Consider the following 18,673-nt stretch of genomic DNA (forward strand, 5'->3'; position numbering starts at 1 on the left):
AATACTAGTGGATTAACTTGGGATGCACCGGCTAATTTCTCCCATAAACTGTTACAGAGGTTGACACAGAAGCAGACTTTTTCACAAAGAATTGAAGTAATTTGTAAAGTTTATGTACACTGTAATATGAGGGGAAAAAATGATCACAAAAAAGTTTGGATATTGCTTATACTTTATCAAGCTGCACAGGCTAATTTCTCCCGTAAACTGTTACAGAGTTTGACACAGAAACAGACTTTTTCGAACAAAATTCAAGTAACTTGTAAAGTTCATACAATGCGAGGACAAAAATGTTCCCTAAAAGGTTTTGATCATGCTCATACTTTACCAAGCTGGATCCCTGCTTATTCATTGATCATATACATTTTTGAAGTGTAGTATTGCTCTTGAAAACTGTACTTTTGTTTGCTGTATGTGGTTTAAAACGCTTATAGCAAACAGACTACCTTTAAATTTGCCGCTTAATTCAGTATCTCCCCGTAATGGGTGCAGAAAATATCTTTGCAATGCTTTAACTGGGTCATGAAGTGGAGGTTCAGCATGGATCATCCTGCCCTCCTGTCCACTAACTCCGGTCATTGTTTACTGACCCTCTCTCGGCCACCTGTGAGAGCTCCGGACCGGGATGAATCAAGTGGGCGTGGGTGAGACGCCGATCTCGGACCTGGGAATCCCCTCCCAGCCGTTTCAGCGAGATGCAGATGAGTCTCTTGAACTTCCGAGCCCCTTCCGAGCTCGCCCCCTTCAGGAGTTTGTGACTTGGTGACCAATATCTTTTCTCTCTGCCTCTTGTAATTCATCTTTCTGTCTCTCTCTTTCTTCCCTTCTCCCCCTCCAATCTGTGCATCTATGTTTGTATCTATCCTTGAAATATTACTTCAATCTGTCTTTCTGCTTTGTTTATTCACTCCCACTGTTTGATGTCCATTCCATCTAGCTATCAAACTTTCCAATTCTGCCAGGTATTTTTTCTGAGCCCCCATCTTTCCTTCTTTTCTCAGACTTTTTAACTGATTGCTCATAACCCTGTGTATATAATAATTCTACCATTGTTCATCCATCTGTGTATATCTAACGATATAACTATCTAGCAACCTACATTTCTCTGTCTTTTCCAAGTCTGATGTCTATCCGTTTCTCAGTCTAGGTATCTGTCTATCAATCTTATCTATTTGTCTATAAATCTGTCTGTCTATCTGTCTATCTATCCATTTCTGCTTTGCTTTCTACTGTGTATCAATATTGATATTTTTATTGTCCCCGCCGAACGAGTTCGAGCAGGGGACTATGAAACGGGCTCCGTACGTGTGTGTGTCCGTGTGTCCGTCCGTCCGTCCGTGTGTCCGTGTGTCCGTGTGTCCGTCCGTGTGTGCGTCCATGTGTGATCAAAATCTTCAAATTGCTACTTCTCTGTCATTTATGAGCCAATTTTGATTCTGTTTGCTTTATATGATAGCACTACATGGGAGCTTTGAAACTTCTACACAGAATTTCAGTCATGACCTTTGACCTTGACCTTTGACCTATATTGTACATTTTGCTACAAAATGCTACTCCTTCGCCATTTCTAACCCGATTTCGATTCCGTTTGCTTTATGTGATGGCACTAGGTGAGGGCTTCAAAACTTCTACACAGAATTTTGACCTTTGACTTCTTTGACCTTTGACCTTGATTTTGACCTGTATTGTACATTTTGCTACAAAATGCTACTCCTTCGCCATTTCTTACCCGATTTCGATTCCGTTTGCTTTATGTGATGGCACTAGGTGAGGGCTTCAAAACTTCTACACAGAATTTTGACCTTTGACTTCTTTGACCTTTGACCTTGATTTTTGACCTGTATTGTACATTTTGCTACAAAATGCTACTCCTTCGCCATTTCTTACCCGATTTCGATTCTGTTTGCTTTATGTGATGGCACTAGGTGAGGGCTTCAAAACTTCTACACAGAATTTTGACCTTTGACTTCTTTGACCTTTGACCTTAATTTTTGACCTACATTTTTTGTACATTTTGCTACAAAATGCTACTCCTTCGCCATTTCTTACCCGATTTTGATTCCGTTTGCTTTATGTGATGGCACTAGGTGAGCGCTTCAAAACTTCTACACAGAATTTTGACCTTTGACTTCTTTGACCTTTGACCTTGATTTTTGACCTATATTGTACATTTTGCTACAAAATGCTTCTTCCGGCGGGGACATGTATTACGCACCGCATAATTTCTACTTTTCCTTGTTTCCTCTGCGGTAACATTAGCCGCTTACACACTGGCAAAAAAAAAAATTGCTGGCAAAAACTGGCAAAAATCTTTAAGATCTCGAAGTTCTGCCAGTGTTACCACACACTTCCCACCAAACTTCTCGCAAAGACCCTTGCCAATCTTCTCGATCTTTTTGGCAGTGTGAACGCTAGCAACTAAAACTTTGCTGAGTTTCTCATGTGACCAGTCCACCGTCGGTGCCTTTGAAGTGCACTCTCATTTGGATGTACGCTTGTGCATTGCTACATCACAATCATTAGCTATCAGACGGCATGCTCTTTCTTTTTTCTTGCATGTATACACACCCGTGACCCAAACAATCAAAAAATTTTGGCTGCTGTTGTGAATGGATAAGCAAACTTTGTGAAGTCTTTGCAATCTTTTGCTAGTGTGACTGCAGTTCCTGTTATCAATCTTTTTCTTGTTCTGTCCATCAGTTTTACTGTCTCTGAAAATGTTCTAATTTTCCTTTCTTTGGTTGGCTGTTCTTGATTTTTTTCCTATGATCTTTTTATCCATATTCATCATGACAGTGAGAATCTTGTAACTTAGCAATGAAAGTTGTTGTGCAACTGTCCCCAAATCACATACTGAAGTGTGTGAAATCTGAGTTTTCATTGTAGTGTGAACAGGAAGATTCTTACACTGTAAATTTTACACATCCCAAGGAGACTTGCTCCATTTTCTTTTTCTTTACAAGTAGGCTGAGTTCGACTTGCCTTCGTATTGTCTTCCCTTGAGCTTGCATGTAGTGTCAACTGACACTCAGAAGGCACATATCTCCTACATTGACAGAGAACTGATTTTCAACTTGCTTTAATTGCTATCTCTAAGCACCAAATTAAGCGTACCTACTTCCCCATGAAGTTAAAACACCAAACTTATTCACACAAAGTATTGAAAGACTCTCAATGCCTCTGTGTACATGTGGAACACTCTCAAATTACATTACCTTCGTTAGGTAACCCAAAATCATCTTGGTATGAAGGAAATCAAATAAAAAATAAAATGCTATCAGATTTCATGATTCATTGTCAGCAGATGCTCATGATGTGTCTCTAGAATGTATATCATCTAAGCTTGGATCCCACCATTTCCATCTTGGCCTAGAATCTGACATACAGAATGCAGAGAGCTGTAATCAGCATTGGAATCATAATAATTACAGGGAAACTTTTTTATTTTTCAGTCCACCAAAGTAAAGAATCATATGCCAGCATCCTGTTTTGCAAGACCTTTGGGCTAATGTCACTTGTGGTTTTGTGGGTATTCTTTGCTAAACGCAGATGGTCCTTATACCTGCTGCAACGCTGATTTGAATCAGGTGTCTTCTGTACACTCCATTAAAACTTGGCAAGCTGCTCTACTGGAATTTGACTAGATATTCAGAGAACACTGAAGGAACAAGAAGGCAGACTTTGCTTTTAAAAAAACACAGATTAATTGATGGTAACAGGCAAAATGAGGTAATAGGACTCGAGATGTAGCTGAAGTTTGTCCCACATCGCAAATGAAGGTTTCGTTGATGATAAGTTGGCTGCATTTTGAACGAAGAATAAGACAAGAAAAACACAGTATCACATGTCTCCACGATATGACAGTGAGCCTTGTGTACAGCGGCCCAATTTGCTTCTTTTTTTTTATGGGGGCCGATTGCAGAAGAGTCCCCGTAGAGTGCTGAACGAGTTTTTTTTTTTTCTGAAAGGCATTAAATGACAACCTTTCCTTTCATCAGCGGTCCGAATCCTTTCTCCTTGATCATTGCCATTTTATGATGTGAGAGAGCGAGTGTCCGGCCATTGTTATTCTTTGCTCGTATGCGTTACGGGTATCCATGTCCCCCACCAGAGAAATCAACTTTCTGGCGTTTTGAGTGATTTGGACCAACCATCACAGACGATGACACCGTTCGTCACCGTCCAGACTCTTTATGAGCCCTTATTTTTTCAAATGAGACACATGATTGACCTTTTCATCACGATCCCTCCATTTTGATGAACACCCTGAGCAATAGCACGAATGAAAAGAAAGGAGAGATAGAGTGAAGACCCCCCGCCCCCAAGTGAATATACATGTGTATATACTCTGACCATTAGACTGTATATATGCTCTTCAAATTCCAGAGATAAACTTTTTCACTAGTTTAAACTAGATGCTAAAGTCACCTGTGCCAAAAGGGATAGTCTTATCCGTCTCAATTTGTTTTTGAGTTGTTGTTGGTTTTTTGTTGCAATTTTGTGGTTTGTATATATTTCATAGTTTGATTTCAAAGTTGTGAGATTTGGTCGGCTTGTTATTTTGAATCCATTGATATATATAGTTGTTTTGATTCTGCCATACATGGTTAATACCAGTATCGTTATTGTTTGTATTTCATTTCATTTTTTTAATCAATATCATTTTCCCATTTTGACAATTCATTGGTAAACAGGTTGTTATTAAAAGCATCATGAAGAATGAAATAAAACCTGATACAGAAGAAACTCAAAAGCATTTCTCTACACAATGAAAATAAGCATCAAACTTGCTTTTAAAAAAATGGAAAGATATAATTTATACTAGTAGCTCTCAGATGAATGACAACATCAAATTATTCATCAAATTCTATCCTAATTTGTTGGAGATGTCACTTTGAATTTAGAAGTAGAAGCAAAGCCATGCTTGTGTGAAGAAGCTTTGCTGATATATGTTTCTGTGGTGCATACTAGTACTACTTTTCATTTGTATGTACATTAATGACTGTGTATGTTTGTGTTTGTTTGTGTGTATGGTATAGACTGAATCTTATTAAAATGACTGACAGACAAACTCTCAGCTTTTGGACAGCTCTGTTTGGAAAACTTGCAGTGACTTCATATTCAGTTCACATCTTCAGTAGATATCAATTGCACTGGTTTAGAGTCAGTGGCAAGCTGTATGATGTAATTCTCTTGGAAAATCATCACAGAATCTCTGTGATCTGATTGGCTGAAAGTTCAGCTAATAATCTTACCCATCTAGTTCTGGGATAATGTTTTTGCAGAAGTTATATTATAGTCTATTCCATATAAATTGGCCACCCAGAATTGTACTGAGTATCCTTTATTAGTGAAAGACTGGATGGATTTTTTTTTTCACTAAATCTTCCCAAAGGCAGATGAAAAGATAAAAAATTTGCTAATTCGTGAGAGAATTATTTACTTTTTGTCTGCCTGTCAAAAGGGTCGGAAGATCAAGCCTTATACCTAAGCTATTGCCCTTATGTATGGCTAATTTTTGGCTTATTTTTTTCTCTCTCACTGTATGATATAGCTGAAATGTATTTCATACAATCATATGGATATATATACTATTCAGTATGATGGTGATATAGGAAACAAGACATAAATAAACTAAAATCACACAAGAATTAAATGATGAAAACACATTTCTGAATATCGGGTACACGTTTTTGCATGTCTTCTTGTACAAAGTATATACCCTTCATGCATTTTTGTCAAGTAGAAAAGGAAATGATCCAGTTGGTATTTGCATATTCCAACAAGGAATTCAGTGATCACCAAGTAGCTACCATTGATGGATATAAACTTAATTTAGCATGTCAATGTAAAGAAATAATGTATTGGCACATTGTGACTTTTGGAATATTTCGGACATTACCGCATTTTCTGCTGCTACCATCCTTCCATCATCATCATCCTTCATCAATCTACTCATTACATGCCAAGTAATGTTTATTACCTCTGCCAAGAAGGAGAAGGTTAAGTGATCATTGGCATTGGTTTGTCTGTTTGCAAAATAAAAAGTTGTGAACAGATTTGAACAAAACTTGCAGGAAAAGTCGATAATGACACAAAGAAGAGATGATTAAATTTTGGTAGTGATCCGAGAATTTTTATGGATTTTTGAAGGATTTTTTAATCTTTTGGCGTATATTAAAGGTCAATGAACTTGCAGAGTTCTCTGCACATTCTGGAGGTTTATATATGCGCACTAAAGCGTGTGCTCTGCTGATGATGTAAGCTAAAGGTTAGCTGGCTTGGCAGAGGTCCGCCCTTTCCGAACGCATTTCTAGTTTATTAGTCAATTGCACCTGCTCTTATACAGTGCTATTAGAACAGAGACACAATGATTCCTCTTCTCCCTCCAGCTCCCCCCCCCCCCCCCCCCCCCCGCCCGGCCCACTAGCAAACAATTGAATAAAAGATATGTATATATGTGGGATGATTACCAAAGCCATGTTAACAAGGGGTGCGTTCGAGTGCTCTCCTAAAGCAAACTGTACCGTACCGTACCCGCGCCAGAGGAGCGTTCGAACGCTCCTAAAGTGTACCGTACCGTACTGTACCGAGCCAAAAGTGGACCACTTCCCGATGTGCTCCAAAAGCGTACCAAAGCGTACCAAAAGTTCGTTGTAAAGCATGCGCGTATCATGCGCATATGTCACAATGAAAAAACATCATTCTCTTTGTTCTGGACAGCTGTAAGTAGTTCAAGCGCCAGGGGTGAATGACATTCTTGCTACAAACAAGCGTGACCTTTCTAAAAATAACTCGTGAGTACGCTTTCTCCACAGAGCGCTCGAACTCACCAAAATTGGCACGGGACGGTACGGTACGCTTTAGTTCAGTTCGCTTTGGTTCGCTTTAGAGCGCTCGAACGCACCCATATTCACGCACATCCAGAGAATCAGACACGCACCATGTCATACACACACAGTAACATTCAGAGACAAATTAGTTTGCAAAAGTGCCAGCCATCTCATCAGTCCCCTGGGGAAAAACAATACTTTCAAATCTTCAAATTCCTCACAGTCTCTGTAGTATCCACAGTCTGACAGCCTCTGATCCACCCTTGCCTGTTCCAGCCGGAATATGTGACATATTTTTTCGTCAACCCTGCCATTAAGCTTTTCCGGTTGAGATTAAGGAGTTTCATGCCGGGTGAACTTCATCTGTCTATGAATCTGATATTAGAGCTCTATAATCTTTGGAAAGCCCCTCCTCTTTCCCCGTGGGACCTTTCAGTAATAAATTGTTTTAGAAAGTGTGGCATTTTGATGACACAGACATGCGGCAGCCTATTAATCCATGGGAGGGATTATCAGGCTATTTGTGTACATGTTATGTCTTCCTTTGCAGCGAAGTGAGTGACAGACTGACATTATTTAGTTTTGTCTGGCTGAGGGATAAAAAAGAAAATCCTAAAATGAGGCTCATGTTTATTTTCTCTTTTGACAGAAAGAACCATTTTGTGTGTGCGTGTGTGATCTCATGCCTCAACAATAAGATGTAGTTAGTTCTCTTTATTTTACCACAAAATAAACTTGCATTTTGTTTAAGATGATAATCTTGCTAAATATGATACTAAAATGCATTATTTAGTTTGGTCTAAAGTTAGAGATAAAAATGAAAATCCTAAAATGAGGCTCATGTTTATATTCTCTTTCTACAGAAAGAACCATTTTTTTTTTAATCTCATGCCTCAACAATAAGATGTAGTTAAATCCCTTTATTTTACCTCAGTATAAACTTGCATTTTGTTTAAGATGATAATCTTGCCATGGAATTACTAATATTCAAAAGCTAGAAAGAATTTTACCAGCACTATATTTCTGTCATTCGATTGAGAACCAGGAGCAGATAGTACTATATTATAAGAGTCTTTTGTATAGCGCATTTCCAAAATGTTACTAATAAATGCATTTTACATTGCAAAATTATTTTTGCAGTAAAATGTTCAAAAAGAGCACAAGAATTTCTGAAGATTTTCTTTGAAAATTTGACACTGATGATGATGAGCAGAACTCTTTTAGCAATGTATTCCACATTATTGGCCGACAAAATGAGAAACTGTCTTCATAATTTCATTCCAAACTTTGATGTTTAGAATTAAAAAATGCTACTAGTTTTGAAGCATTGAGAAAAATGCCCCCCCCCCCCCCAAAAAAAAAAAAATGGGACATCCAGCATAGAGGAGCATTCATTTGATCTGCTTCTTCAAATAGTAAAAGATATGTTGGTGCATTTTAGCACCCACACACCAAGAGTGACAGAGAGAGTATTTTTACCTGAGAGCTAGCCATTCCAAAGAAATCCTGGAGCATTAAAGAAAATTACCTCTGAACGATGAAATTCCACCTCTATAGCCTCACATTGTCTTGCCATTAAGCTACACAGGTAATAAAGATACTGCATAGACTTGAACAAGTACAAAGGTTCTGTGTTTGCTCATAAAGAAACAGCTTCTGCTCTTGGAAAAATGAGGTCCTTCAGGGGCGAGTTCAAAATCAACTAGTGATTTATGACATTTTACGTCACAGTGCCACCAAGGAGACTTGGTCGGGGTGTGATTACAAGTGTTGTATCAGCATTCAGATAGGCTGGTAGTAAAACACACATTCCACTAAAGTCATGGTTACAAGCTTCTGTCATTATTGATGCTTAAGTGCCTAGGACTGGTATATCAATGTTTTGATGTCCATGGTATCAGAGGAATTTTTTGCTTAGGATGTCTGTCTGTCTGCTTGGTTTGTTAAAATCATTTTGTTGCCTGCAACAAATATCACAGGATAGCTTAGTCTGGAAAAGTTTAAAACTGCAAATCAGAAAATTTATATCTAATGATACATGTATTATTAGGGTTTCATTTAGGCCTCAGTCACATTAAGAAAAAAAAAATGAATACACCCAAACTAACAAAATTGTGTTTGTGTGTATATGGAAATATACATATATGTTTGAGAACTAATGTAGTTTTTCCCACATATTTACGTTATGTATGTTCAGATTATCTGCAGCAGTAAAATCTTGGAGTTAGAGGAAGATCAAAGCTTCATGTGTGCCATTTAGATCCTCAGTCCATCTTCCATGACAAGGTCCCCAACTGTCTTAGAAAAATTCATGCATTTTGCTGTCAGTGCCTGTCAATCTATTAATATGACACAGTAATTTGGTTCATGAATGTCACTTCACGCAGAAATATTTGCTATTACTGCAGAAGTGTCCGCCTTTCAAATCTGTGCAAATGAATGACCCCAACTGTTCCTCTATGCATGCCGAGAGAGAGTGAAATGACGCAGAGTTAACACTGGAATGTGCGCCGCACTTCCCATACAGCATCCACTTTTTTTTTATGTGGGGGCCAATGTTTTAATGTCTGATTGATACCCAGCAGATGTAGCCACTTATCAGGGATATATTTGGAGAGGGAAGGGAAAGATAGGAGAGATGATATAAAGACCAGGGGAAATGCGAGAGGGGGAGGGAGGGAAAAGAGATAGATAGATAAAAAGATGAAAAGATGAGAAATGTGCACAAAAGGAACATGAAGAAAGCATCAGAAACAAGAGAAAGGGGAAGAGAGCCAGGGAAAGAAGAGAGAAAAAGAGAGAGATAGAAAAAAAAAAGATTTAAAAAAAGTGAGAGATGATGTGAAAAAAAAAGTATGAAGGGAGAATCAGCAGAAGAAAAGATGGAAAAGGAGAGAGGAGAGAGAAAAGAAACCAAATAGTAAGATTAAAGTAATAGAAAGAGGGGGGGAGAGAGAGAGCAGAGAAAGAAAAGGAGAGAGATGGAGAGACAAAAAGAAATGGAAGAGATTAGAAGGAAGAGAAAGAATGTGGTAGAAAAAAAATGAGGGAAATGACTGAAAGAAATAGAAAATGAAAGAAAGAACGAGAGGATGGGAACAGTGACCCTCACTCATTCCCGCCCTAAGCCAGCAAATGTCCTCCGTCGATAAGCGACAACTCCCCCTGGTACCTGTACATCATCTCACTCTCACTGATTATGGATTGCGTCTCTGTCAAAGATTACCTCCGCATCATGATGTATCTCTGTGGCTTAGCAACCATTTCTCTTCTCCGAGCATCATCTGGGAGTCATCTTCTGGTCGGTGAGATAAGGCTGGGGATAAGACTCTAAACTCTCTCATTTTACAATGTACTTTACCGGGAGGATCATCGGAACTGATCATGTTTGTGTTTCGTTGTCTCTGAGCTGTGTGCTCCTTGTGCTGTTTGGTCTTTCCTTTCTTCATGTTCCTCTAAAAGACATTTCCATGAACCTCACAGGAAATTTCCTTACCCCATCTCTTTTCAACTGTTGTAGTCTTGTTGCAACACATCATTTTACCATTATGTCATTTTCTGAGCACCTGCACAATTCTTGGCATCTGTTTCATGATTTTTATAATCGTTATTCAAGACCTTTGTATAGTGTTTGATGCAAAGAGTTCACTTAAAGTTCACTCCCTCCAAGTCTTACATATACTCCACGGGAGGGAATATTTTGTCAGTTCCGTCGATACTAATCAAATTGAATGCCTGAAACAGGTTTCTAGAACCCTGCTGCTAATGAAATGTGAGCAGTCTTGTTTATTTTTAAAAGTCTCTAAAATCCTTCTTTTTTTTTCTTGGTTTGACACTTTAAAGGGATGGTACAGTTTTCGTTGACATGGGGCTTCAGGTTTCCTACGTGTTTTTATGATGATTTTTTTAGATAATGAAAAATCTGTTATGAAATATGAAAGAGCATATAATCCAAAAAGGAATCGAAAGTTTATTTGATGAAAATTGGTTTTGAAATGGCCGAGATATCCCAAACAAAGTGATCCTAATAAAACGCTGGACCCACCTTTTATTAGGATCACTTTGTTTTACTTTGTTTTTGGATTTCTTGGCCATTTCAAAACCGAGTTTCATCAAGTGAAGTTTGAATTCCTCTTAGAATTGTATGCTCTTTAACATTTCAGAAAGTGGTTTCTAAGTATCTTGCAAAAAGTTTTAAGCTTAATCTTTATCTCAACCAATACTACTGTATATCATCCCTTTAAAGACTCCCAGAAAGTTTATGTCATAGAAGGCTAGTGGTCACAAATTTTCTCTTCAACTTGCATCGGGAAAGTCAAGCAGAGATGCAGCTATCTTTTCTCAAAGTAACCATTAATTAAGATTTTCTTTGTAGTATTTTGGTGGTGAGAATATTTCCTCTGTAATATGCTGCAAGTAACATTATGCATATAGCTGTGTGCAAAGTCAAGCCATATGTCATCTGTCATCTACAAAACACATATTACAAGGAAAAATACAACTATGACATGATGATACATATGTGTCAAACAAAAGGAACAAATATTGATTTTCAGCAAAAACTTGTCTGTTTTCAAAGTATTGACATTTTTTTTTGTCATGAATACCTCAGTTATCAAAGGATGTTTACAAGAAAGTTGAGGGTATTAAAGCAAAAGAATGTTTGTGCAGAGGGGTGGAGATGCACTATTGACAGATTTGTGTGGGTTTTTTTTTTGTCAATTGTCACCGTCTGTACAAATGTATTTGTAAGATTGCAACTGCTGATCTACATTCTAATTTGTCGGAGAAAGAAACCGGTGGGAATCAGACCCGTCATCTCTACTGCTTTCAGGGCAGCGACACTACCACCAGGTTATCCCTGGTTGCCAGCAGTGACAGGATGAATTTGGAACAAATTCCCAGCCTCTGAATTTCTGACATCATTATGTTAGATAGTTGAAGGTAGATAAGGCTTATTGAATGAAAACAAGAGAATATCAGTGCAGTTGGGGTGAAGATGACTGCTTTTTTTTTTCTATTTTTCTTTCTTTTTTTAGCAGTTGCGATCTTACTACATGTAATACATTTGTACAGAGGGTGACTATTGATACAAAATGTGCTAGAGTGCAAGTTTAGTGTATATAAATAACTTTCTCTATTTTATTTTTTTGCAGGCCAAGCCAGCCACCAGAGGGTCAGCTACAGCCTCTCTCAAGGACTTGGACAAGCTCAACAAGGATGTTCCTCCAGCCAAGAAATGAAACAAGCAAATATACAAACAAACTAGTAAACAAACAGATGAGGCATGTGGAACCAATCATCTCACTCATTGAGTGAATGGTTTGGTGGTGAGTGAACAGTACAGGAATTCACCTCCACAATCCAGGCTTTAGCAGAGTGAATTGATAAGAATGCAGGCGACTCCCATCATACCAAAGTCCTCCAGACCGGCAGTTTTCTTTCATATTATCAACACTTCATTAAATCCAAACACAGAAAGTGTTTAAGATATCTAAATGATATGAATTTTACTTTGTTGTGTCCAAAATTTTGTCGTAATCATGTTCATTATAAAGGGAGTGTACTGTATAAGGAGCACTGGGATAGGCACGGGCAGGACCACAAACTTTTTCTGATTGGATGAAAGACTCCCTAGCCCACTGAGGACAAGTCCCGAGTATACTCTGGCAAGTGTCTATGGGAGATGCATGTTGTAGCGAAATAAGCCCATCCTCAACAGGCTAATAATGCTCTGATCTCCTGACTTCGTGAACTCATTTTTCTAAATCTCCCCTCGTGTGATGTTTTCGAGTGAGGATTTAGTATAATGTGAATAAAGATTGCTGTTATCTCCTCTTTAATAAGGTGTTTGTCACCAGACTCGATCAGGATCCTTAACTAGGCCAATGGGACACACCCCTACCATGTTCTGCTTCCATACCAATGATCCCCCTAATTGCTGGTCCACATTTTGGAAGCTCAGCATCTCGGGGGATGGATTACTTTCCAGCTTGGAGAAATTGGAGTCACGCCTACATGGATCCTGTTGTGTGCCTAATGTTTCAAAGGGATTAAAGTCTCGGCTTGCTCTTGCTTTTATAGACCTGTTCCAAGCTGGAAGGAAGAGTAGGTCAGCTTTCATGAGGCCCATGTTTACTGAGAGAGGCACTCGTTGTTAACCTTAGCTTGCACAACTGAACTGGTGACAGCTGATGCTAATAATGTGTGACAACCCGAAATCTGTAAATGCATGTATTTAGAGGTACGTTCACTGCAATCCAGGTAGAGTCTTGATTCTCTGGAATAAAGTATAGTTCTGAAATGTAGGTTGCTTCGAGGAAGCCAGGAAGTATGAAGCAGAGGTTTAAAGTTTAAACCCTGTGTAGAAAGTTCACCTGCACACCACAAGGACCTATCAAAAAACAGTGAATGTTCAAGACAGTCATTCAATGCAATATTGTATGTGTGAATGGTGAGATTTCAAGTTTTTTTTTTAATACTTTATTTCCCACTTGGAAGTCTTCATCTTCTTTGGTTCCGTATGATTAATGTTCTACTTTATTTGGAGGAGGGAAAAATCTACTTAAACATTACGACTGCCTCTCTATGTCAATTTCCAAGCTGAAATCATTTCGTCAGTGTGAAGAGAAGGCACGATGATATATTCAGTGGCAATCTCAGTATCACCATTCACACCTACATTGCATTGAATGTGCTACATGTAGTATGGAGGTTTCATTGTGTTCATTGATATGGACTTGTTGTGCACAGGTGGACTTTCTTCACAGGATTTAAGCTTCAAACCTATGCTTGATACTTTCGGAAGAGCTCCAAACAACGTACACTTCAGAATTACATTTTATTCAGGAGAATTAAGACTTCTCCTGGGCCCCATTTCATAAATAACGACAAGAATCCATCTTCCTGATTGGCTATTGCTATGTGAGGTTACCATCCCACCAAGAGTTGCCATCCTAATATCTTCTATGAAATGGGACCCTGTACCTGTAGTGAATGTGCCCCTAGATACCAGTATTAACTAAACAGACTCTACCAGTATTACTCATATATTGTTCCTTGCAAATGATTGAGACCTCCTGAGCAGATATTAATCTCGCGACCCAAGAGCTGGTGTGCTGTAGTAACTGTGTATCTTAAGCACCGCCTGATGTCTGTTTTGTCATTAAATATGCAGAATGAGTAGGAATTCTGATGTTGATATACATATTATTTGTCAAGTGTCTTTATTATTCTGTTTGCACATGCGTGGATGCGACTCAAAAGTATATGTTGTCACGTGCATGTTGTTCTTTGATTCCACTCACTTTCAACAGTTGACATAAAAGCAACAATAATACGCAGTGGCGGATCCAGAGGGGGGCGCAACCAGCACACGCCCCCCCCCCTTTATTTTTTGTAAAAAACAAAAGAAATAAAAAGAAAAACAATGAAATGAAACCGGAAGTGGCACCAGAAATATTAGTCACGCCCCCCCCCCCTTTACAGAATTCCTGGATCCGCCCCTGAATACGTGTATTTGCAGCGTTAATATTCAGTGTTATAAGTGAAGGAAAGTGTTAATTGGGAATGAGGTGAAAGTGCAAAGATATTAGAGTGAAAAAGACACAGACTGCAAAAATTATCTTCCCATTAGATTGTCTTTAAAATAACAAAAGAACACAAAATACTGAAAGGGACTGTACCAGTACTGGTTGAGGTGGGGATTCATGTTTTGCACATTCCTAAGTGAGGTAATGAGAAACCTCTTATGAAATATGAAAGGGCATGTAATTTTAAGAAGGGTTCAACGTTTATTTGATGAAAATTGGCTTTCAAATGGCTGAGATATCAAAAAAGTGATAATGATAAAAGGCGACAAGCCACAACTTTAATAGGATTTCTTTGTTTCACCTTGTTTTTGGATATCTCAGCCATTTCAAAACCGATATTCATCAAATAAACTTTTGATACCCATGGAATTGCATGCTCTTGGACATCTCATAGAGTGGTTTCTGAATATCTTGCAAAACATTAAAAGCTAAATCCTCACCTCATCCTGAACTGTACACACCCTTTAAATGTTTTTCCCAAGAGAATTATAAAATTTGTTGAAGATGTAGTGAGAAATACTAAGTATTGCTACAGTTTATTAAGTCTGTTTGCAGATAATTAGTACCGAAGAAACGCGATCTTTCTTCTAGAAAGAATGCGTGTTGTTCCGACATACGAAAATCTGAGCAATAATTCGTTTAAGCGGGATAACGCTGCATTGTCTCGCTGTGTCAGTATTCTGCCATCATGAGAGAGCAATAACCTTGCAGCTTACTCACACGCACGACTGATTGTGACTAGTATAGTATGCTGGAGCAAAATCGGAGAAAGCAAGCAGATACAAATTCTTCGTAGATTAGAGTTTGCTTGTTTGCCCCTGGATTTCCGGTGGATGGTTCATCAGGCTGTTAAAGGGTAAGAAGAGAACCTCGGTCGTCACCAATTCTCAAAAATCAAAGTCGTCGTCACCTTGTCGTGTTCAAGTTGTTCGTGCGATATCATTTTTTCCTTCCTAATAATTGCTCCTTCTCCTGTCCATAAAGGCTTGTATTACATATTATGTCAGGAAAAAGACACTCTTTCATTAAGTTTGATCACCTGATAGACTCTTTTCTGAGCGCACGTGAAAACACAACAAAAACGGATTTTACCTTTAAGGGGGCAACCCCGACTATTCAACAGGAAAGATTCAAGGCCAACTTGTGAATTGTAGATGAAGTATAGCTTCCGGTATGTAATGTTGCATTCTCGGTATCTCCAGTTTGTTACCCATGAGCAAACAATGTTCATTGTCTTGAAAACTAGACCGGAAGAAACGATTTCCACATGACGCATCAACGAAGTAACTATTTTCTAAGAGTCTTTCCTCAGGCACGATTTCGTTGCGATGCAAATAGAATTATTTTCCCTGTGGCTGAAATTGTCTTTTAGGAAAATTATAATCGTGTTACGTCGAGAGGAGATACGTCAAATTTATTTTTAATTGAAATCGTCGGAGGAATTTAGAAATTCGGCATTAGACACAACGACAAGAGGTGCGGATGAAATTAAATGTTCCGTTAGGCTAGAAACCACGGAGGATTAAGTTTACGATGACAATTCATCTTGTATGATGGATGAGAGAGGATGTGTCACTGAATGATTATTGTTAAGCGATGAGGTAGAAACAACCCGAAACGTGTAATGCGTGTGACTGAATGTAGGGCGCAAGATTTTATCGGTGAAACACGTCAAACCCATTCGAGCTCAAACTATCTATATCGAAAACGCCATGCACATTCATGCAATATAATATCATATATAATATATATATATATATATATATATATATATATATATATATATATATATATATATATATTTAATTAATTTGTATATGTGTATCATTTTGATGGAGGGGTGTTAATAGAATGGTTCATTCTCTAGAGAGAACAACAAGGTCATGATCAACATTTGTATGGCGTTTAGAAATTAAAAAAAAAGCCTATACCGTCGACAGAAAAAGGATATTCTCGTGAAAAACACCCATTTTGTCAACACCATGAAATACCCATGAAATTATTTTGATTTCCGTCGGCAAAATGTTGGTTTCAAAGAGAAAAGGTTTGTTTCTGTCACATGATTGTAAAAGTAGCACATACATAAACATAATTAAACATAACGAACGAAAAAAAACAGTTTTAGAGAGTACGGAGTACTTGTAAACTTGAACGATAAATAACTTACGTGGATCTGCATATACATATTGGTGTGTGCTGGTCGCTTCTGCTCAGAACGGGTGCTTCACTAGCAGTAATACAATGACGTGACCGCAATAATAAACAGATGAACACAAACAACAACAAAATCAGTGCGACACATCTTCCACGCTTGATATCAAGAACTTTATTATATCAACTTTTTTTATCTAAAAGGCGATGTCTTGATTGCACTGGTTCCTCTCCGTCATTTCATGTGTGAAAATGCCAAATTACTTCATAGTATTGAATGAAAATTATATTACTGCATTGTATATGGTTTTATTTGCCAAGGTTAGCCTCTTCCAATATCAACACTGCTCTTCCAAAGGAGCCTGCCGTTATCAATAATCCACCATCGCCAGGTACCAACTTACACGCTTGGGTCGAGAGGGACATCATGAGTCCAATGACGTGAGCGCTTAGCAGGACTCAACTCCGAACCTCCGTTTGAAGGTCAAGAGTTTTATCCGCTGTACCACAGTGCCCCCACTATGGTACGCTGGCCGGGTGCATGTTACGAGTTCGACATCCGTGAATCATACAGCCCACTAGTCATACAGCTCATGAGTCATGCAGCCCAAGAGTTATCAATACAGTCCACAAATCAATCAGCCCGTGAGTTCGACACTTAGCATATGAGGCACGTGAGTCCGACACTAGGCAAACAATGCCCACGAGTTCGACACTAAGCAAACAAGGTCCACGAGTTCGACATTAAAGCAAAAGAAGGCCCACGAGACCGACACTTAAGCACAATGTTGGTCTCGTGGGCCGTTTTTGCCTAGTGTCGAACTAGTGGGCCTTTTTTGGTTAGTGTCGAACTCGTAGGCATTGTTTGCCTGATGTCGAATTCGTGTGCCTTGTTTGCCTAGTGCTGATTCATAGGCCGTATTTGCCTAGTGTTGAACTCATAGGTTGTACGACTCGTGGGCTGTATGACTCAGAGACCTTTTTTTTTCAATGTTGATCTCGTGGGTCGTGTGACTCGTGGGTGTCGGTCTTGTGGGATGACCGCGCTGACCCGTTGCGCAGCCCAAGTCCTGTGCCCTGACATTTTACATAGATTCCTCTGCATGCTTGATGTTCGTTGTTGTCTGTGGCCTCCTCTCTGGCGGGTAATGGACAACAAAACCCTTTGCCATTTGGTTATATCACAGAATGATGATTCATTCTCCATGTGTTGATCAATGGGTGTGCTATTTTGATAAACAAAATTGCATATTGGCTCGATCAATCAGTGAGTGGATGATGAATAAAGCAAGAATCTATCGGATTAGTTTATCCTTGAGCGAGCAGAGATTCGATTGCACAGCGGTAAATAAATCACGCAACGCCGGCCTCTAAAAGCGTTCGCGAACCTTGGACATTTCCTTCACTTTTCGTCTTGATTGTCTCGAAAATCCTTCGTTTAGAATATTTAAACCACACTATCAATGACTTCATGGATATGTCTGGACATAGGCAATGCTCGAATGTATTATGCTGAAAAATTCCAAGGAAGGACAACAACAACAACGACAACAACAAAGAGCACATCTTTGCGCCGTCCAATGTTTCTGTCATATTCCATATGAGAGCGTTGTCTCGTGTATTCTTGTCTTTTGTATTTTTGAAAGTCCATAATTTATGCCCCGAAATATTACATTATCCGATTTGCATGTCTGCGTTATCTTCAAATAATCAAGATGAAGTGAAATTCATGCAGTATTAGCATAAAAATAGTAATGTGACACAAATAACTTACAGTAGGTGCATTTAGTAGCATCATTTGTTCACCATATAGAGTTTGCAACGTTTGGCAAAACGCATTGTATGTTATATCATTGTATAACTTAGAAAATACAGAGATCAGCATCATAAGCTTTGGTTTGACGTGGATAGCGGGCTCAGCAAGAAGGGGAAAAAATGAAATCTCGTTGAACATAAACGTGAATCCTATTTAAAGTTCCCTGTAATCCAAATTTATGTTGACCGCTTTTGATGCCTTTTGGTCTGTGTAACCAAATAACGCAATACCTCATGAAATATGCATCATTATAATTATTATTGAATATCTCTTCTTAATTT

General features: G+C 38.6%; 1 long non-coding RNA gene across 1 annotated transcript in view; it reads left to right on the forward strand.

Annotated features, from left to right (window-relative positions):
* Positions 1-13,153, forward strand: part of LOC139723391 (uncharacterized) — a 44,627-nt gene extending 31,474 nt beyond the window's left edge. Inside the window, exon 3 of the long non-coding RNA XR_011710349.1 lies at positions 11,990-13,153. This is a non-coding gene — a long non-coding RNA (uncharacterized lncRNA). The remainder of the gene's footprint in view (positions 1-11,989) is intronic.
* Positions 13,154-18,673: the final 5,520 nt, after the last annotated feature.

Source organism: Diadema antillarum, unplaced genomic scaffold (genome assembly GCF_040938485.1).
Source record: "Diadema antillarum isolate AM-2024a unplaced genomic scaffold, OU_Dant_1.0 scf00000188, whole genome shotgun sequence".
Lineage (NCBI taxonomy): Eukaryota > Metazoa > Echinodermata > Echinoidea > Diadematoida > Diadematidae > Diadema > Diadema antillarum.